This window comes from Leuciscus leuciscus, assembly GCF_965113295.1.
Source record: "Leuciscus leuciscus genome assembly, chromosome: 3".
Classification (NCBI taxonomy): domain Eukaryota; kingdom Metazoa; phylum Chordata; class Actinopteri; order Cypriniformes; family Leuciscidae; genus Leuciscus; species Leuciscus leuciscus.
Genome location: NC_138727.1, coordinates 24,822,860 through 24,842,967, shown reverse-complemented (window position 1 = coordinate 24,842,967; position 20,108 = coordinate 24,822,860). Strand labels below are relative to the sequence as shown.

Sequence of the window (20,108 nt, the reverse complement as noted above, 5' to 3'; positions counted from 1 at the left end):
GTAGCAGAAAATTTACAATGAATTTAAATAATAACTATATCATTAATAATTATTCCAAACACAACTAATTGCAATATCAGCTGAAAGTCATTTTTATAAAAAATAAAAAAAATGTTAAAAAAAATTGTAAATCAGTTGTTTTCATTAATCAGTTGTTTTCATTAAATTGGCTGCAGAATGATTTTGTTTCGTTATTTGGACATATAGCCTACAGTAAAAAAGAACAATTGAAATTGTTTTTGTTCAGTATGTTACAGTCACTCAGAAGAGTTGCGCAACTGCAGAATCAAGGTCAGTGAGAGAGAGATTGTTTCTGCTTCAGTATCAAGTCTTCATGTCAGGTCCAGCCGGATGACTTTGTCCACATCACAGACAATATAGGCCTAATCTCTGCAGGCAAAGGGAAAATCCAGATCCAGCCTTGACAACATTATCCACACCTTGAGAGAGAGCCCGCCCCGGTCGCGCGCGCGCACTCTCACCCTCACCGCACTGTCGGCCACCACAGAAGACCAGTTTATTATGACCGCCGCTAGCGTAGCTAGCCGGTCATATAGGGATTGTCAAAGTTTTTTTTTTTTTTTTTTTTTGTCACCTTACTGAATTTTTCGTCAACGATACCAGGGACACCGAAGCACCGGGGAACATGAAATTTGATGGGCATGTAGCCCCACTAGACTTCTAAGGAAAAATTTCGTTTGGTCCCCGGGGGCCACTCCCCCCCCGCGCTGGGCCCCCCCAAACCCCCAAAAATGCAGTTTTTCCTAAATAACTACCTGAACCGTGGCACCGAGGATGAAGAAATTTTTATGGTATGTTGGTCTACTAGACTTTTACGGAAAAATTTCGTTTGGTCCCTGGGGGCCACTTCCCCCCACGCGCTGGGGCCCCCTTAAATTTTTCGTCAACGATTCCAGGGACACCGAAACACCGGGGAACATGAAATTTGGTGGGCATGTAGCCCCACTAGACTTCTAAGGAAAAATTTCGTTTGGTCCCCGGGGGCCACTCCCCCCCCGCGCTGGGCCCCCCCAAACCCAAAAAAATGCAGTTTTTCCTAAATAACTACCTGAACCGTGGCACCGAGGATGAAGAAATTTTTATCGTATGTTGGTCTACTAGACTTTTACGGAAAAATTTCGTTTGGTCCCCGGGGGCCACTTCCCCCCCCGCGCTGGGGCCCCCTTAAATTTTTCGTCAACGATACCAGGGACACCGAAACACCGGGGAACATGAAATTTGGTGGGCATGTAGCCCCACTAGACTTCTAAGGAAAAATTTCGTTTGGTCCCCGGGGGCCACTCCCCCCCCGCGCTGGGCCCCCCCAAACCCCCAAAAATTCAGTTTTTCCTAAATAACTACCTGAACCGTGGCACCGAGGATGAAGAAATTTTTATGGTATGTTGGTCTACTAGACTTTTACGGAAAAATTTCATTTGGTCCGCGGGGGCCACTTCCCCCCCCCCCCGTGCTGGGGCCCCCGTAAATTTTTCGTCAACGATACCAGGGACACCGAAACACCGGGGAACATGAAATTTGGTGGGCATGTAGCCCCACTAGACTTCTAAGGAAAAATTTCGTTTGGTCCCCGGGGGCCACTCCACCCCCGCGCTGGGCCCCCCCAAACCCAAAAAAATGCAGTTTTTCCTAAATAACTACCTGAACCGTGGCACCGAGGATGAAGAAATTTTTGTGGTATGTTGGTCTACTAGACTTTTACGGAAAAATTTCATTTGGTCCCCGGGGGCCACTTCCCCCCCCCCGCGCTGGGGCCCCCGTAAATTTTTCGTCAACCATACCAGGGACACCGAAACACCGGGGAACATGAAATTTGGTGGGCATGTAGCCCCACTAGACTTCTAAGGAAAAATCTTTAATCGCCCCTATCTTCAGTGGAGATGTTCAGAACTGCACCATATTTCATGTGTATGATTAACTTGACAACCTCTGGGGGTATCCTCTGCTAAGTTTTGTAGAATTTCATCCATGGGGGGGTATAAAATAAATTCATTTATGTGCACATTTAGTGACTGTACACTCATCGGCCTGTAGATGGTGCTGTTGAGCGAAGGGTTGCTGGTTTAGGATGATACTGTCACACACACACACACATGCAGGAATACAAACAAACGCAAGCATGCACACACACTGACATCCACACGCACAGACACACACCCATACACACACATACAAATCCACATGCACAGACACACACACACACAAACACACACGCGCACACATGTACGCACACATACATACACGCACAGACACACACACACAGACACACAGACACACAGACACACACATACACAAATACACAAATACACACACATACACACACACACACACACACACACACACACACAGACAGACATGCACATACTATTACTTTTTTTAGGTATATACATAAACATGCAATACAGCCAAATTACTCCACGTCATTTATTTTTGTGGAAAGCCAGTGCAGGCCTGAGCGGCGGTCATATTTTGTACCGCGATGCGGTACATCTAGTTTTGTGAACATTTTATCACAAACACTTGTTTGCAGCAAACAGAAATAAAGAGTTAAATTCAGTAAACCAGAATACACTGTGGCGGAGGAGTTGGCTCTGAGTAGGTAATAAGCGACGGCCGATTATGGATGAGATTACAGGTGCTGTACAATCTGACCCTGGTGCTGGCTCCTCTAAGCAAGTAAGTATGTGCAATACATTACTACTTTTTTAAAGTTTTAAATATGGCTGACTGTATGTTCTGCATTAGAGGGAAATACAGTGTCGCTGTTGAAGCCAGCACACATACACAGTCTTTTATTTATTAGGGTGGAGGAAATGAAGACATTCTGTCTGTGTGTTCTCAGACAGTTGCTGATGTGAATGCACTGGGCTTTTTATTATGGCAAACATTTGAATGCGTGGCATAAAAAAGGGACTGGCCCTTACACATCTCTTTTATTGTAGGATTTTTCACAACCTGCCCCAGAAACTGAGGCCTCTACCCCAATGGGCTTCAGAAGAAATGTGAACAAGGTAAGGATTTAAAACCCTTGACATAAATTACAGTCAGTCCTGTGTTTGTAGGAAGTCAAGGAACTTTTTGTGATTTGATGAGCCTCCAGAAAACTTGTAATGATCATGTTTGTGGTGGAATTATGTTTCAGGTGGAAACACTCAGTCAGGGCCCTGTACAAAAGGAGTCTTGAACTAGACTGCACACTAAAGGAGATGGACTGTGAGCTGAGGAGGCTAAAAAAAATAAAATAATAATAAATAATTGGAGATCAAACAGCTGGATAAAACTGATCTCATATGTGAACCTATTTAACCAAGTAACACTTTAGTATGAATATTTATTAATGCAACTTTCTCTTTCTCTCTTTCTCCCTCCCATCCCACAAAACCAATAAAACAGTTTGAGACCTATCTGCAGTTTCAATGTGCTTTTATTAAGTGTAATATTGTATGGTGATTGCATCTACATCTGCACCAGCTGGGTGGTCAAGTGTGATCGGGTCAGTTTCATCGGGGATAAGCTGGTTTTGTGGTGTTTCTCGCTCCTTTCTACTGGTGGCTATATTGTGCAGAATGGCACATGCAGCCACTATCTGTGATGCCCGCTCTGGTGACTCAAAGCGCCGAACACAGTTGAAACGTGCCTTTAGGAGGCCAAAGGTCATCTCTATCTTCACTCTGGTTTTACTGAGGGCCACATTGAAGCGGTGCTGTGGCCCTGTCTGAGGGTCATGATAGGGGGTTATTGTGTAGGTTTTTCTATCTCAGTTCAAATTAACAGTGTTTTGTACTGTACAAAATTTAACTTGCTTTCCTCAAAGCGCTGACACAACACGGACTCATGGAAAATTTGTGACGTTCATGACGTTCAATACGTTCATGACCACAAGTCGTCTGCAGATGAAATGTTTAATAGATCATTGTTAAATCTGTTAATGTTATTAATTTAAAGATTAATCTCACAGAAAATAATCATCTCACATATTCACATCATCTCTACCTGAACATTAAGGCTGTGATAGGACTTCCTATTAACATAATCTGCCTCATGTTCCCCTAGAGCAGTGGAGATTGGAGCAATAGACTGCATACATGTTGCAATGACTCTAGGGAATCCTATCATAAGATTAACAGAATAATAATAAAAAAGATTCAAAATAATTCTTAACATGTATTATATTGTATGGTACATTTGTGAAATTTGCTCTTTAAAAAAAAAAAAAAAAAAAAAAAAGTGTTCATGTGATGTCACCCTATCAATATATCTTACCGCCAATTTTATAAAAGCCCTCTTTTATGGACATGGTCGATAACTGTCCGGGGAACACTATTAATGAAACTATTCATGTACTCCTGCAGAGCGAGGACCACCTTGCAAATGGTTCGACAAACATATGTTTTCCCATAGCTTTTGTGCGTCACCCACCGTGCGGTGCAAGTATGTACCACTTGCAAAAAAACGCAATGCAATACCATTTGCGGTACAGTAAGTGCATGAATTCGACGTGTTAAATTCTTTATGTGCGGCTCAAGAAGTTCGCAAAGATAAGACATTCCTTCCGCGGAAAATCTGTATCTTTCATACAAATAACTATCAGGAAAGGCAAGGGGATTTTGTCTGGCTAAAAACTCTTTCTCTACGAAGTGCTCGTCAAACAATTTGCGCTGAGATGTCCACCGGATTTGGAAGAAAAGGTGAAGTCATTGCAACAGACACTGGGAATAAGTTACGTCACCTATATGTTTCTTTGCTCTCAGCTGATTGGTCAAACTTCAGTCTGAGATCTTGAATCCAGAACATAACCTGCCCCAGAGCAGGTTAGCCGTGCAGCGTAAGAGACCATGGCAACGAACACCGATTCAAGCCAAGCTACTTTCATAGTACCTAAAACCCAGGGATGGCGGAAACTAAACTGAAACATAGCTGGCTAGCCACCTAAACCGGCTTCATGGTACAGGCCCCAGAATGAGACAGCGGATCTATCAACCGTGACAATTACATTTACATGCATGCATTTGGAAGACACTTTTATCCAAAGCAACTTACATTGTATTTAAGTTTAATTTAAGTTATCCATTCCCTGGAAATCTAAGCTACAGGAATGTATTGAAAAAGAATGAAGCTTTAATGATTTTAATGAAATGGATTATGAGGTAATGCCATCCCTGTAGGTGGATTCAAAATCAGATGTAGTGCTTTTATTAACGTCAAAGTACATGCAGCATCAAGTTTGAGAGTTAGGGAAAATTCTGCCAACACCGGTATAAGAAATTATGGTCTGTTCCCAACAACTTCCACTCCAATATATATATATATCAAAATGTTCCTTCACTTAAAAGAGCTTAATTATCATATAGAGACAATTACATCCAATCTCAGAAAGATGTAAATAGTATCACAGAGGGCAACCGACAACCATCTTGATTACAGGGACTTCAAATAGTTTGTCACCTTAAACATTTGACCGTTCTGTTTTAACAGAAGATCCACTTCAGATAGATTTTATCACCTAAACCTTTTGCTGTTCTGATTTCATTTACATTAATAGTTGACCATTTGGGTTGATCACATCCTGAACAAATGGTAGTCAATTGTAGAATGGGAATGGGTGTGGGACACAGAGAATCTTCTCAGACAATACTTCATTAACATACAGACCACAGCTGTTACAACAAGAGCAACTTCATTTACATTAAGAGTTGTAAACTGTAACAGGATAAAAGGTTTGAGATTTGGATGTTCTGGGTTCATTCTGACGCCGGTGAACCCAAGGTGCTTCGTGTACCTTGCCACTACTATGCTGTAATAAACTTCATTTTTTGAGATCTTCGACGTCCACTTCATTTTTTCTTACACCGGTCTGAAAAAAATTATATATTTTTCCCTGCTTGTGCTTGTAGGTTCATTCTGAGAATCAACCCTGATGGCACCATTAACCAAAGGCACAGATCAGATGGAAATCTGGAAAGGTCCAAAGAAAGCATCAGCCTGAAACCCTCAGTGTTTCTCATCAGAGAGCTTGTTAACTTTGACTGGCAAAATTACTGAAATGTAACACAAACTGACTTTGACTGTATTTTATTATTTTTAAGGCCCTAAAACATACATAAAAAAATTTAATAAAAAAATGGATGAAAAATAAAAAATAAACTCAATACTAATACTGTAAATGAAAATACAGTAATAATACTGTAAACATTTTACAGTAAATTACTGGCATCCAGCTGCCGGTAAGTTACTGTAAAATCTACAGCAACATCTTTACAGTGTGCATCAGACATATTTATCATATTTTTACTTTGAATCTTTGTAGACATAAGAAATGTACATTTTATAAAAGAAAAAGTACCAATGAATGACATTGTGTCAGAAAACAGCAAATATGAAGAAATGCTTTTAAAATTTTGTTCAAACTTTAAAGCAAGATTATCCTTTAAAAAAAAAAAAAAAAGTGTAATACAAATTGTATACAGTATTTGATTTTGGTAGGGAACACCGGAAACTAGTGTCTTTTAGCTTAAAGAGGCCATAGACATGTATAGAAAGGCTAGATGGCTCAAGGCGGAGTCAGCTGTGTCGTCACTTGGCGGCCATCTTAGGTCAGGAGACTGCGCTGCTGCTCCCTGCTGCTGTGGACGGAAGGTGAGTGACATACGCCAACTAAAATGCTCGTAACTTGCTGAATTCTTGACGGATTTACAAACGGTTTGGTTTATTACAAACCTTATTAACGTGGCTATGATTTGTGCTGATGCCGATGTTTAAATTGTAGCTTCACGTTTTGAGAAACGCTTAACATTGCAGCGTAGCTGTGTGTTTCATGGCTGCCCTCTACTCTAAAGTGATACCACAGTCGACATTTTCAATTATTAACAGGTTTCCTGAGACCAACAACGTTTCTTGACAACCTAATCTTTTGTCTAAATGTCATTTTGTGGATGTGGTTGTATTTATTTGCTGGCTAGCAGTGAAGAGGTCGTAAGTGAGTCACCAAGCAATTGTAAATTGGTGGGAGAGGCAGGGTTAGTCTTTCGTTTCAACATAGCTTTGAGTTACACATGATTTCCAAGTGGTTTGGTTTCTTAAAAACATCTTTACATTTGGATTACTTTGTTGGTTTTTTGTTTACAGAACTTCTGATTACGCTTGTGGAAAATGCCTGATTTTTGTGCCGCCTAGGCTGCACCAACGCACGGAGCCTCCAAACCAGAACGCGTGGTTTGTGTCCAATTTTGTGTCCAATTGTGTCTTAATGTTTTTTTTTTTGTATATTTTGTATATTTTTTTTGTACGTTTTTTCTAATTGTGTGCCTTTGGACCTAAGTAAAAAAACAAAAAACAAAGACCCATCTCTTTATTTTACAGAATGGCAACTTGAGACAGATTTATATTATACATAAATTTACACATGTATTTAATAATGTAAATATTAGTAATAAACTAAATTGCACTATTTCATGTTTCATGTACCTTATAAATATTGACATCATTACTGTGTGTGTGTATGGGTATACCTAGTACTTTACCTGTCTAGTCTACTTAATATACTATTTTCTTAATAAACTCCGTGGCTATAATTTTTCACAAGTATGCAGTTAAATAGCCGCATCCCTGACGTTTATGACACACCAAGCCGTTTGAAAATCGGTTGAAAATTGAGCAAAATATAGTTATTTCAGCACTACATGCACAATAGACTTTAATGTTATAACTGGACGAGCGGTCCTGTCCTAAGATGGCCGCCGTGTGACGTCGTCGGGTCCCATTGGCTCTCAGCGCCGGTAAGCTATCTAGTATGGAAGGCCAAAAGGGCCAAAACGTGTGAAACTGTCGTGTAAACACGTAATTACGCGTTAACGCGCAATTTACGTGTTAACACGTCATTACGTGTTAACGCGTAAATGACGTGTTAACACGTAAATCGCGTGTTAACACGTAAAATATTGGACATTAGCACCACCTACTGGTTTGGTGCTCTTGCTCAAACACACAGAACCTAATTAGATTAAGCTTGGAAAAAGCAGTTTGAGAGGGGGTTCAGCGAAAAATCGGCAGCTGGCAGCAGGAAGTAGCTGCCACTGGCAGCAGGAAGTAGCTGCCGTTGACAGCCGGAAGCCCTGCCATATTAGGAGGGACCTGCAATTTCGTGGCAGCCAATCAGTATCGTCCAACGTAGTAGCAACCAATCACATTTACCTGGAAGTCAAGCGAGAGCAGCCAATGGTGGCGCCGGCGAATCTTCAGTAATGGCGGCGGTATTTGGCTCGGTAAGTTCGTATATTATCAGATTTATAAATAATTGTTGCTCTGTACGTTGGAGTTTACCTTTTATGTTAGAGACAGTGTATCTGTGACTACTTAAGTTGAATTGGTTAATTTAATCATTTGTAGAAACGCAGCTTGTGCACCGTGTGCTCCTGGTTTGTGAGGGGCTATCATTAACTTCAAATACTAACTTACGTTACCATTATCATTAACTATTAGCGTTTGTTAACATGTTAACTTAATCTATTGATTAGAATAAAGCTCATGCTGATTTATTGGAATTGACAAGCTCAGCCTTGATGATACACGTGCAACGCTAACAAAACATATCCCAAATGATCTAACTTATGTAATACAAAACACCATTTTAATCAACATTACTTCACCATATTCTAAACTTCTGTTTTTTTGAAGTTTCACCAAGTTCACCACAGCCTGTCACAGATTGCTGGGGATGGACAAACATATGTGCCAGGAAGGAAAACCCCAGTTTTCCAGTTGCAAAACCAACCAAACTCACTGGTATGTTTTCACATAATGTTCAAATGTATTATATCCTGTCTTGATCAAAGCAGGCAAAAGGCATTCTGTTTTTTATCTTTTTATTTTTTTTATACAAATTCTAGATTGTATCTAAAATTGGACATTTCAGTGTCTGTTTATTTTCTTAGTTTTATCATGTTTTGGATGGGGACCCAATCACCAGATGAGACCAGAATATATATATATATATATATATATATATATATATATATATATATATATATATATATATATATATATATAATTATTTTATATATATCTATTCAAAATATACTGGAACTGTTCACTTTTTCCATATAACTTTCACCCCCAGTTTCACAGACAAGGCTCAAACTAGTCCCAGACTAAAATGCATGTTTAACTGAAAGCAAATTACACTTGTGTATCTTAAAATATCAGTGCCATTGTTTCTTTTAAGATTCACAACAGTAATGTTTTTTTCTAAGGCATATTTATAAAAGTCCTAATTGCACTAAGGCCTAATCCTGGCATAATCTAAACCCTATCTGTGAAACCGGGCTTCAAAGTTTTACATATTAGTCCAGTGGTTCAGTTCAACGCTTTGTTCTCTGGCTTTAGATAGGCATAGACAGTGGCATTTAAAAAATAAATTACACCTGCTCCCTAGTTCAGGTATGCTACTGTCTACTGCTGCAACATGGCTAAGTGGTTCAACACGGAGTTCATCTCTCTCTTTCTCTCGTGTGTATAAAATAACTAACTTTTTCCCCCTTCTTTTTAAGCTCAATTGCAATAAAGATGGATCCGGGATCTTGGAAGCTTGTTAAAAATAAGGTATTGATTTCATGTTACAACAATTTTGATTTCTTTACTATCTTTAGTGTATAAATAAAATGTTAGTTTTTCCATTTAGATTTTTTTTTTCCAGGATGTTCCAGCTCAGTTGGGATCTGTGGACTGCAGTGTATTCATGCTAATGGTAAGTTATTACGGTGGTTTTGTTTCCCCATAACATTTATTTTACGGATAACCCAACATCCATAATAATTATCATCAGGCTGATCCCAATGAATTTTGTTTTTCAGGTGTGTGTGTGTGTTAAGGTTAGTGATGTCACTAGCCCAGGAGGAAGCTTGTGTAGTCCCCACCAGTTGTTTGTTGTAGTCCTTAAAGTGATTTCTGTAAAAAATAAATAAAAAAAAGTCTCCCTTTGCTTTGAACTTTTATCGTCGTAACTTATTCATATTGCAGATATTGTTTATGCTCTGACAGCAACATTACTCTAAAGTTTCTTTCTTTCTTTTTCTAACATCTGTCTTTCTTTATTTTCTTTCTTTTTCTAACGTCTGTATTTCTTTTATTTCTTTTCTTTCTTTCTAACTTATCTATCTTTTTCTAACATCTGTCTTTCTTACTAATCTTAAGGTTACAGGGGTTAAACACTATGTGATCTGATTCACAGAATTGTACTTTTATGTGTATTTCTTTAAAGTGAACATTATCTGTACTACTTTTGGAGGAACTGCGATTCCATTGTGTTTTTGTGTGTGTGTGTTGAATGCTCTGTGCTGGGGCCTGTACCATGAAGCCGGATTAGGTGGCTAGCCAGCTATGTTTCAGTTTAGTTTCCGCCAACTCTGGGTTTTAGGTACTATGAAAGTAGCTTGGCTTTAATCGGTGTTCGTTGCCATGGTATCTTACGCTGCACGGCTAACCTGGTCCGGGGCAGGTTATGTTCTGGATTCAAGATCTCAGACTGAAGTTTGACCAATCAGCTGAGAGCAAAGAAACATATAGGTGACGTAACTTATTCCCAGTGTCTGTTGCAATGACTTCACCTTTTCTTCCAAATCCTGTGACATCTCAGCGCAAATTGTTTGTTTGACGAGCACTTCGTAGAGAAAGAGTTTTTAGCCAGACAAAATCACCTTGCCTTTCCTGATTTTTGTATTTGAAGTTACTTGTATGAAAGATACAGATTTTCCGCGGAAGGAATGTCTTATATTTGCGAACTTCTTGAGCCGCACATAAAGAATTTAACACGTTGAATTCATGCACTTACAAGTGGTAGGCTACATTCTTGTACGGTGGGTGACGCACAGAAGCTCGGGGAAAACACAGTTTGTCGAACCATTCGTAAGGTGGTCCTCGCTCTGCAGGAGTACATGAATAGTTTCATTAATAGTGTTCTCCGGACATTTATCGGCCATGTCCATAAAAGAGGGCTTTTATAAAATTGCCGGTAAGATATATTGATAGGGTGACATCACATGAACACATTTTATTTTTTCAAAAAGCAAATTGCACAAATGTACTATACAATATAATACATGTTAAGAATTATTTGAAATCTTTATTATTATTCTGTTAATCTTATGATAGGATTCCCTAGCTTTCTTAGTAGTAGGCCTACAAATACGTTCTATATTTATGTAAAATTATGTAGGCCTATGTGTAGCCTATGTGTAATATAGCCTCCCAGCTAACAATTTTACGTTCTGGGAACGTTAGTTTTTGGTTCCCAGAACGTTCCCAAGAACGTTCCCTATTGGTTAGCCAGGAAAGTTTTCTTTACGTTAATAGAACGTTCCCTATAGGTTAGGGGAACGTTCCCGGAACGTTCCCTGAAGGTTCTCGGAACGTTCCCGGAAAGGTTCTCGGAACGTTCCCGGAAGGTTCTCGGAACGTTCCCGGAAGGTTCTCGGAACGTTCCCGGAAGGTTCTCCTAACGTCTACACATCCTGATATGCCTGTACACAAATTATAGGTCTACAAACAACATATTCTACATTGTTTATTGTTCAAACACTTAAAAATCCTATGAATATATTATTACAATAAATTGAATTTACAGAAACTATCATTAAATAAATAAATCAGCACACAATCCATGTTTTTGTTGATTCATTGTTTAATTATCAACCTAAAATAAGTCATCAAAAACAGCGTTAGCAAAATGTATTCAGGAACAGTAATTTACATTTAATATTTCAAACATGAAAATATTTCAATAAATAAAACTGCACAAACATTTTAATTAAAACTATCTTTTTGCAAACTGTAGCCTATAACTTAGAACAAAATTGAAAAAGTCTTCATTTATATACAATATACATGAATGTGCCAATCTTCACTCCGCTCAAAACATTTAAACTCCCAAAACCATCTGCAAATTTAACAAGAAAATAAAAAGACAACGCGTTACATGTACACACAATCCCATGCCAAAATTCAAGCCCTGTAATGGCATTAATATTCATCCGGAGCAAATGAAAAGAGTGAGGTGGGATTGTGTGTCACAAGCTGTAGGAGATATGAGAGCACGAGCACTGCTGGTATCGTGTATTTATTCAGATATTTCAGCATCAATGTGTATAGAAAAATGTATATATTTGAAAACACTACATTGCATTTATTTATATTGCACTATTTATTATTTCAGACTACAAATCAAAAAAGGAATGTTTTATATAGGGGTAAGGATACCCATTAAGCCTATGTACCCTTAAAGCCCACTTTCAACTCTGAAGTCAAATAAAAAACAGAGAAAATAATATTCAAGTCTAGTGAACTCTGACCTGCGAATTCGCTCTACATATAACGTATAAGTCTCACCTCCAATGAAGAATTTGAAAACCTGTAACTGCTGTGTTTATGAGAGAGAAAGAGCAAAAAAGTTTGAAACTACTATCAATTTTTTTTTTTTATCTGTGACTTTACACCTACAAATTCCACCGTCACAGGTGCTCAGTTTTGCTATAATGATACCCTCACAGAACATGGTAATAATCAGCCATCCATGCAAAAGCAAAGGTCGGTGTAGTTTACAGGAACATCTGTCCAGGCCAACATCTGATGCCTTGATGCCTTCCGCTGGGATCCCAGAAAACCTGAAAAAAAAATATATATATATTACAGTTCAAAATCTATCATACATACATCTCATCTGGTATCACAAATTATCATTCCAAGTTCACTTTAAGATATGCTCAATATTAGGGCTGCACAATATTGAAAAATGTAGAGTTTATTTAGAGATATCAGCCGTATGGTTTAGTGCATGCGCGGCTCCAGGTTTGTATCTCGTAAATTACCCCACTAATAATGCCCAGAATGGTACCAAACTTCTACAGTAGTACAAATAGGTTCTGTACTCATTAAACCAGGCATTGGAAAGTTTGTAAGTACATCAGGAGTTTATTTAAATAACATTTGCCTGATGGCGAATGCTACTGCTGACGCGAATGTTGATGTCACTTTATGAGTACAGAACCCATTTGTACTTCTGTACTACTCATTTTCCCCGACATAGAGCAGATCGGCACACAACAAAAACTGCTGTTCGGATGTTCCCTTTTCTGATATTTTAGCATTCGTGACATTTTAATTAAAACAGAAATAAGAATTTTAGTGTAATAAGCGAAAATGAACAGTAAACCGAGATCACCTACCGCTGCAGATGTGTACAGAAGTGAAAAGCAGAAATGCTTAGACCTCTTTCCGGTTCGACCGCTGGGCGCTCCGCATAACTCCTATTGGGGGGATTTTGTAGAGGAGTGAACCTGCATAGAAAATTACAATAGATAACAAGCATAGATAAATACAATAGCAGTGCATTATGTTTTTCAGTTAAATCTGAAAACATCAGGTACAGAAATTGAATTATCAAAATGTAAAATAAGTCTTCACTGTAAAAATAAAATAACTATAAATTAATTAAATGTATCTTTGCTAAAGCTACAAGTCATTTTCTCTTTTGATGTTTGATCACCATTGGCGACACAAACAGCTGCGGGTACGTTAGGCTACTGTCCCTTTAAGACGAATGCGCAGACCTAATATAAATGACACGCATATGTTTTCTTTCTGTTTAAAACACACAAGACTGTTTACGAGGAAACTCGCCAAGATAGGCATTTTGACAAGATGGGCTAAACTTACCTTCTTCATCTACTGACTATGGATGGCATCAAGGTCTTGTCCTGAAGAATCACAGGGCCAAACAATAGGGATTATATCTCATCTGGTAACAAGAGCAAAGCCATAACTTTAAGAACTCTAATGATATATTTACCCCCTGATATTGCATTGGGGATATCAATTCAAACATTTTTAAAGGCTAAGAGTATGAGCCACAGCTGCCCAAGATATCTGTGAAAAATAACTGCCTAAAGTTGTCGACCCCCTGAACCACATTCAGCATTTAAAAGTACAAAGAATTTCAGTATTGATCAATAAAAAAAAAAACATACAAATACATAAATACCTTTGAGTTGGACAGTATGGTGTCAGTCTCATTGGCCAACATAATTCAAAACAGACCTAAAGAAATAAAATAAAATATACTAATGATCAGGATATCATGTTATCATAATAGTTAAATGAATTATTATTATAACTATGACCATTATAATATTGTATTAGTCGCCTAAGCTGATTATGTAGCCTACAGGCTTCTCAAGGACAATCTCACTGAAAAACCCTGGGGTTAATGATTTTAAAATGTGAGACTTATTTCAAAAGCATAAATCTTACAGACCCCAAACCTTTGAACAGTAGTGCACTGTATGTTTGAGGTGGTTTTGCTTACTAGTCATATGGTTCATAGCCGTGGAGATTGTCTTGGACAGGGGGTGCAGCAGGCCATCACAGCATGATGATCTAGGAACATAACAAGCTATTTGTCACAGAGCCAACAATATTACATGGGATTGGTTTAATAAAAGGAACCAAGCTAGAACAGAGGTGAAATGCAGAAAAGATAAATATATAAAAATCTTAAGATAATATATTGTGAAATAAATGCATATGGAATTATTATCATGATTAAACAATAACTCACCCCTTGTTGTAGAGGATTTTTTTTCTCTCTCGCTATTCTGAAATCACATTTTAGCAATATTGGTAAGTGACGTCACTGATTAAGTTAACAATACAGTGCATTCTTTTAGGTTAAATAAATTAGCTTACTTCCAATCACCCATTGACAAATTACCAGCAAAACTATAAAAAAAAACTGTTATCTACACTAAATATGTGTTTAAAAACCCAAACTTTCATAAATAAGACCTTAACTTAACGTAACTTAGGCCTAACGTTCTCTTCTGAAACCGGTTAGCTTAGATGCTAACGGACTTTTTCAAAGACACAAAACCATTTCTTTAAAGTAAATATTCAACAGAAGCGTGTCAATTACACGTAAGAAATGTGTCAGGGACGTTTGTGTGTATTATTTGTGAGATTTTGTTGACTAAACTTACCTGAAAGCAGTGAAACCAACCGCGACAGACGGGAGTTTTGTTGTTTGTCAGTTGTTGATGACGTTTCTGGTTTCCATCTGCTCTCGCGCAGCACACGTGCGCGCTCCAGTGTTTGATTACGCGCTCCAGTGTTTGATTCCGCGCATGCGCATAAAAACACTTCAAAGTCACGCAGCATTTAAATAAACATATAGAATTAAAATGTATAACATAATATAAAATATCATTAATAAAAAGTTATTGCGAATAGATCTGAACGTTGTTGGTTATCTTATAACCTTAGGGGACCGTACTGACGACGTTGTCAGTTGGTAATCTGCCTGTTAAGTGATATTAAAATAATAACCTGCAGAGAACGTTCCCAGAACGTTCTCTTTAGGTTATACAAATAAAACCTAAAAATAATTAACTAAAAAAGACTGCCTACCAATGAGCAAAGTTATTGATTACTTAGGCATTATCTACTGCCTGATAATGGTCATTTAATTAAGCATTTGATAAATGGTGTTAAAGCACAAAACATTGCAAACCATTCAATTGGTTTAAGAAATTAAATTAAATTAAAATTAAAATTAAATTAAACCTAAAAATAACCTACAGGGAACGTTCTGGGAACGTTCCCTTAAAGTTATAAAACTTGGTTGGACGTCACCACGACAGACCGGTACATCGGCCGCATTACTGCAGAAGCTGCACCGATCCGTCTGTCAATCTCCCGTTCCATCCTTCCCTCACTCGCGAACAAGACCCCAAGATACTTAAACTCCTCCACTTGAGGCAGGAACTGAACCAACCTGAAGTGGGCAAACCACCCTTTTCCGACTGAGGACCATGGTCTCGGATTTGGAGGTTATAAAAAGTTATAAAAATAGAACTTAAAAATAACCTGCAGGGAACGTTCCCAGAACGTTCTCTTTAGGTTATAAAATTAAACCTAAAAAATAACCTACAGGGAACGTTCTGGGAACGTTCTCTTAAAGTTATGCAGATAGAACCTAAAAATAACCTACAGGGAACGTTCCCAGAACGTTCTCTTTAGGTTATAAAATTAAACCTAAAAATAACCTACAGGGAACGTTCTGGGAACGTTCCCTTAAAGTTATAAAAATAGATCCTAAAAATAACCTACAGGGAATGTTCCCAGAACGTTCTCTTTAGGTTATAAATTTAAACCTAAAAATAACCTATAGGGAACGTTCTGGGAACGTTCCCTTAATGTTATAAACATAGATCCTAAAAATAACCTACAGGGAACGTTCCCAGAACGTTCTTGTTTGGTTCCCAAAAAAATAACCAAATGGGAACCAAACGGGAACGTTAGGGGAACGTTCTGTGTTTGCTGGGCTATAGCCTATTTTTATAATATATAAAAATGTGCATGTATCATTTTTTATATATTATAATAATAGGCTATAGGCTATATTACACATATAGGCTACACATAGCCTACATAATTTTACATAAATATAGAACGTATTTGTTTAACTTACACATTAACAATCAGCAATCTTTCTCCAACAGTCTTCTGTTGCTTTGGCAGCAGAGACCGTATTGTTTCGAGCTTGAAATACATATTTAAATTCATCGTAATTCTGAATGATTATCTCTTGCTCCTCCGCGGGAAAATATATCGCTCACGCTCTACCCGCGATTGGTTGTTTAGCGTCGACGTCACTCTTTTATGTGCACGCGCACGTGGAGTAATCATAGCTTTAGGATCAAAGCCTGAGTTGACAGAGAAAGTTGATGAGCTGCATCATGGTACCAATAAAGCCTGATTGCATCGGTTTGGTTTTGTCAACTCAAAACTAATCCTGTAACCCCGAGTTTGTTCAGCTACCTTCATGGTACAGGCCCCTGGTCTTGTGATATGCAGCAGCTGACCCCAAGACGCCTTTCTACGACCTCCGAGGTCATCACCGGACCATCTTGGACTCGGATGACAATGTCGACTTACCCTCCTATCTATCCATAAGTGTAGAATTGTTTTAACTTTGTTCTTTTGCCAATGAGAAGTAGCCAACCTGTATTTACTGATGTCAATCATGCCCTTGGAAATGGTATAACTGGATTTTGTGTACAGTAGAGTCTCTGGCTTGCGACCCCGTGAGACTTTGACGCCTGGCTCTACCGATGAAACTATTCTTCAGTAAATTTTTACTTATTTGATTGAACCTCACGACTCCTGGTCTTCTTTCATCATATCTGGTCCTGGGTCTTTAAGCTGTTATCCCCTAACACTAGAAACATTGTAAATCATGTTAAACCATGCTAGAACATTGTAAAACGTTTTCAAACTTTCTTTTTCAAGCCAACTTAGTTTTTTATGAACTTTAACATCTAGTTCAGAATTGTTCATTCTGATTTCAGAACAACAAATATCAAGCCTGTTTTCAAAGTTACAGCTGTTTTATAAAACAAAGACAAGAATGTATTGAAATACTACAAATGTAAAACTGAACTTAAATGATAGCAAAATATGATTTTTAAATAAAGGTCATTGAGAAAATGTTTTTTTTTCTTCTTTTAGACATGACTTTCATTATTTGTTTAATGAATGTTTATGTGCGTTTAATAAATATACAATATTATATAGGCATTCATTTATGTATATATTTCATTATTTGACAAACATGTACACAAATTATATTTATACACGTACAAATTCATAATTTCAAGTGTAGTTTAATGTTTGTTTTTTTGTACTGTCTATGATCTTCGTTACTTAATTTACATTTGATAAACCTTTTTAAACCAATTACAAAATAATTACAAATTTAAGTCATTTATTTAAATAAGTACTAAAATGATATATATACATTGATATAATAATTTATTTGTCTTGCTAAAAGCGGCATCCACCTCCGACTTCCGGTTATTAGCGGCAGCTGACGTCAGCTGCCAGTGGCAGCTACTTCCTGCTGCCAGCTGCCGATTTTTCGCTGAACCCCTACTGAGCAGTTTTTAATGTGAAAATACATGTTGAACAATGTCTTTTCAGAATATAGGCTACAACTACATTTTAAATGGGCATATTTAGACAGTTAACTATAACTAATTAAGCCCTGAAAGTCATGACCGTTTTCACAATCACAATAGAAATTGTGTAAGGATAATAACACATTTCTCCAAACAGTATTTTCATGTACACTTATACTGTAGCATATTTCTAAAGCATCTTTTTTATAATTTAACCTCTATACATTATTTGTTAGAGAGCCCCTTCTGATAACACCATTAAGCCTTATGAATCTGAGATAGTGCATTGTTTTGCAGTGTTTTTCGAAGTGAATATATATATATATATATATATATATATATATATATATATATATATATTACAAAGTTATTTATATTACAACACACACTACACTTTACACATTATATTACATTACACACACAAACATATATCACAAAGTTATTTATATTAGAACAGGCACACTACACTTTACACATTATACTACATTACACACCACACACACACACACACACACACACACACACACACACACACACACACGCACACACACACACATTCGTATGTCATAATAATAATCTAAAACAAGAGTGGCTTGAATTATTAATAATTGAAATGAGACAGAACTCCTGCCGTAAAATGGCATTTTACAATGCATATTCAAATGTGAAATCAGTGAATATAAGACCAACAATTATTAAAATATATTGTAAGAATACTACACAGAACAAGAGATTATGCTATATTCTCGCCAATATGTTGGATAGATTTGGAGATTACACTCGAGTTTCCTGCAAGTTACCCTTCCGTCACTGTCGTTGGCTTATGATGGCTGATGAGGTATGCTCAGCGTAGTGCTTGTGTCACTCTATCATGAATAATTCAAATAAAATAAAGGTGTTGTGTCACGTTGACACTGCCTGTCGTAACTGTTTGTAATCATTCTCATGACTATTAATGTGGTGATGCACACCTTCGTTGTATTGTATTTATTCATGAGATTGTGACCGAGCGCTTACCTAATGGATACGATGAGCCTATACGTCACCTGGCATCTTCAGTTGGGTGCGCGCCCGTGATGCGCAGACGTGAAAACAAACAGCACAAAGCTACTTTCGGTTTTAATAAACACTGTTAAACTTATCACGGTGGGTTGTATATGTTGAAAATAGTTATTTTTTACTTTATTTAAGTTTGTCATGAGTTTGTTGCTTCGCGATTAGAGCGAAAGCCTGCCATTATATGCAATAAATCAAAATACCGTTGCAGTTGGAATGTTGTTTCAGAGTTATGAATTATCTTCGACTTCGAATTATCCCCCCATGTCTATTAACAGAGAGTTATAGCTATGTTACATTTGGCTAAGTAAATGTCGTGTCTTAACCCATTTCTCTCTCTTTTTTTTTTTTTTTCAGAGATGACATTTGGTATTTACAAGATAATTAAATAATCGATATCAATTAAAAAAAATTAATAATAATAAAGTCCTTAAAAGACAAATATGAGGATGGCACAACTAAGCAAATAAAATGATGACAAAATGACAAAAAATAGAAATTGGATGCAGTTATTATAAACGTCATTATAAACTGAATAACACAATAAATAAGTAAAGATAGATGACAGACAGACCCTTACGAATATAGGCTAACCCATAGTTTTACTATAGTAAAATAATAACTAGATGTACCGCATCGCGGTACAAAATATGACCGCCGCTCAGGCCTGCACTGGCTTTCCACAAAAATAAATGACGTGGAGTAATTTGGCTGTATTGCGTGTTTATGTATATACCTAAAAAAAGTAATAGTATGTGCATGTCTGTCTGTGTGTGTGTGTGTGTGTGTGTATTTGTGTATGTGTGTGTCTGTGTGTGTGTGTGTGTGTGTGTGTGTGTGTGTCTGTGCGTGTATGTATGTGTGCGTACATGTGTGCGCGTGTGTGTTTGTGTGTGTGTGTGTCTGTGCATGTGGATTTGTATGTGTGTGTATGGGTGTGTGTCTGTGCGTGTGGATGTCAGTGTGTGTGCATGCTTGCGTTTGTTTGTATTCCTGCATGTGTGTGTGTGACAGTATCATCCTAAACCAGCA

General features: G+C 37.6%; 5 long non-coding RNA genes across 7 annotated transcripts in view; 4 read left to right on the top strand and 1 right to left on the bottom strand.

The window, feature by feature from the left end:
• LOC309495648 overlaps window positions 1-20,108 on the top strand; it is a 198,799-nt gene that overhangs the window by 22,945 nt on the left and 155,746 nt on the right. The gene's annotated exons all lie outside the window — the stretch shown is intronic.
• LOC309494121 lies at window positions 2,368-3,422 on the top strand. Its single transcript, XR_014204228.1, has 2 exons — window positions 2,368-3,029; window positions 3,161-3,422. It is a non-coding gene; the product is annotated as an uncharacterized lncRNA (long non-coding RNA).
• On the top strand, window positions 6,543-17,552 carry LOC309495641. Of its 3 annotated transcripts, XR_014204741.1 has the most exons (6): window positions 6,543-7,230; window positions 7,378-8,279; window positions 8,692-8,799; window positions 9,564-9,615; window positions 9,695-9,773; window positions 16,895-17,552. It is a non-coding gene; the product is annotated as an uncharacterized lncRNA (long non-coding RNA). The 3 variants fall into 3 exon arrangements; XR_014204742.1 differs by having other exon boundaries at window positions 6,543-8,279; window positions 9,710-9,773; XR_014204743.1 differs by having other exon boundaries at window positions 6,543-8,279.
• On the top strand, window positions 11,259-11,978 carry LOC309495667. The gene is made up of 2 exons (XR_014204774.1): window positions 11,259-11,411; window positions 11,457-11,978. It is a non-coding gene; the product is annotated as an uncharacterized lncRNA (long non-coding RNA).
• LOC309495634 lies at window positions 11,671-16,154 on the bottom strand. The gene is made up of 5 exons (XR_014204732.1): window positions 14,372-16,154; window positions 14,048-14,103; window positions 13,723-13,804; window positions 13,233-13,343; window positions 11,671-12,671 (listed from the first exon to the last, which is right to left on the bottom strand). It is a non-coding gene; the product is annotated as an uncharacterized lncRNA (long non-coding RNA).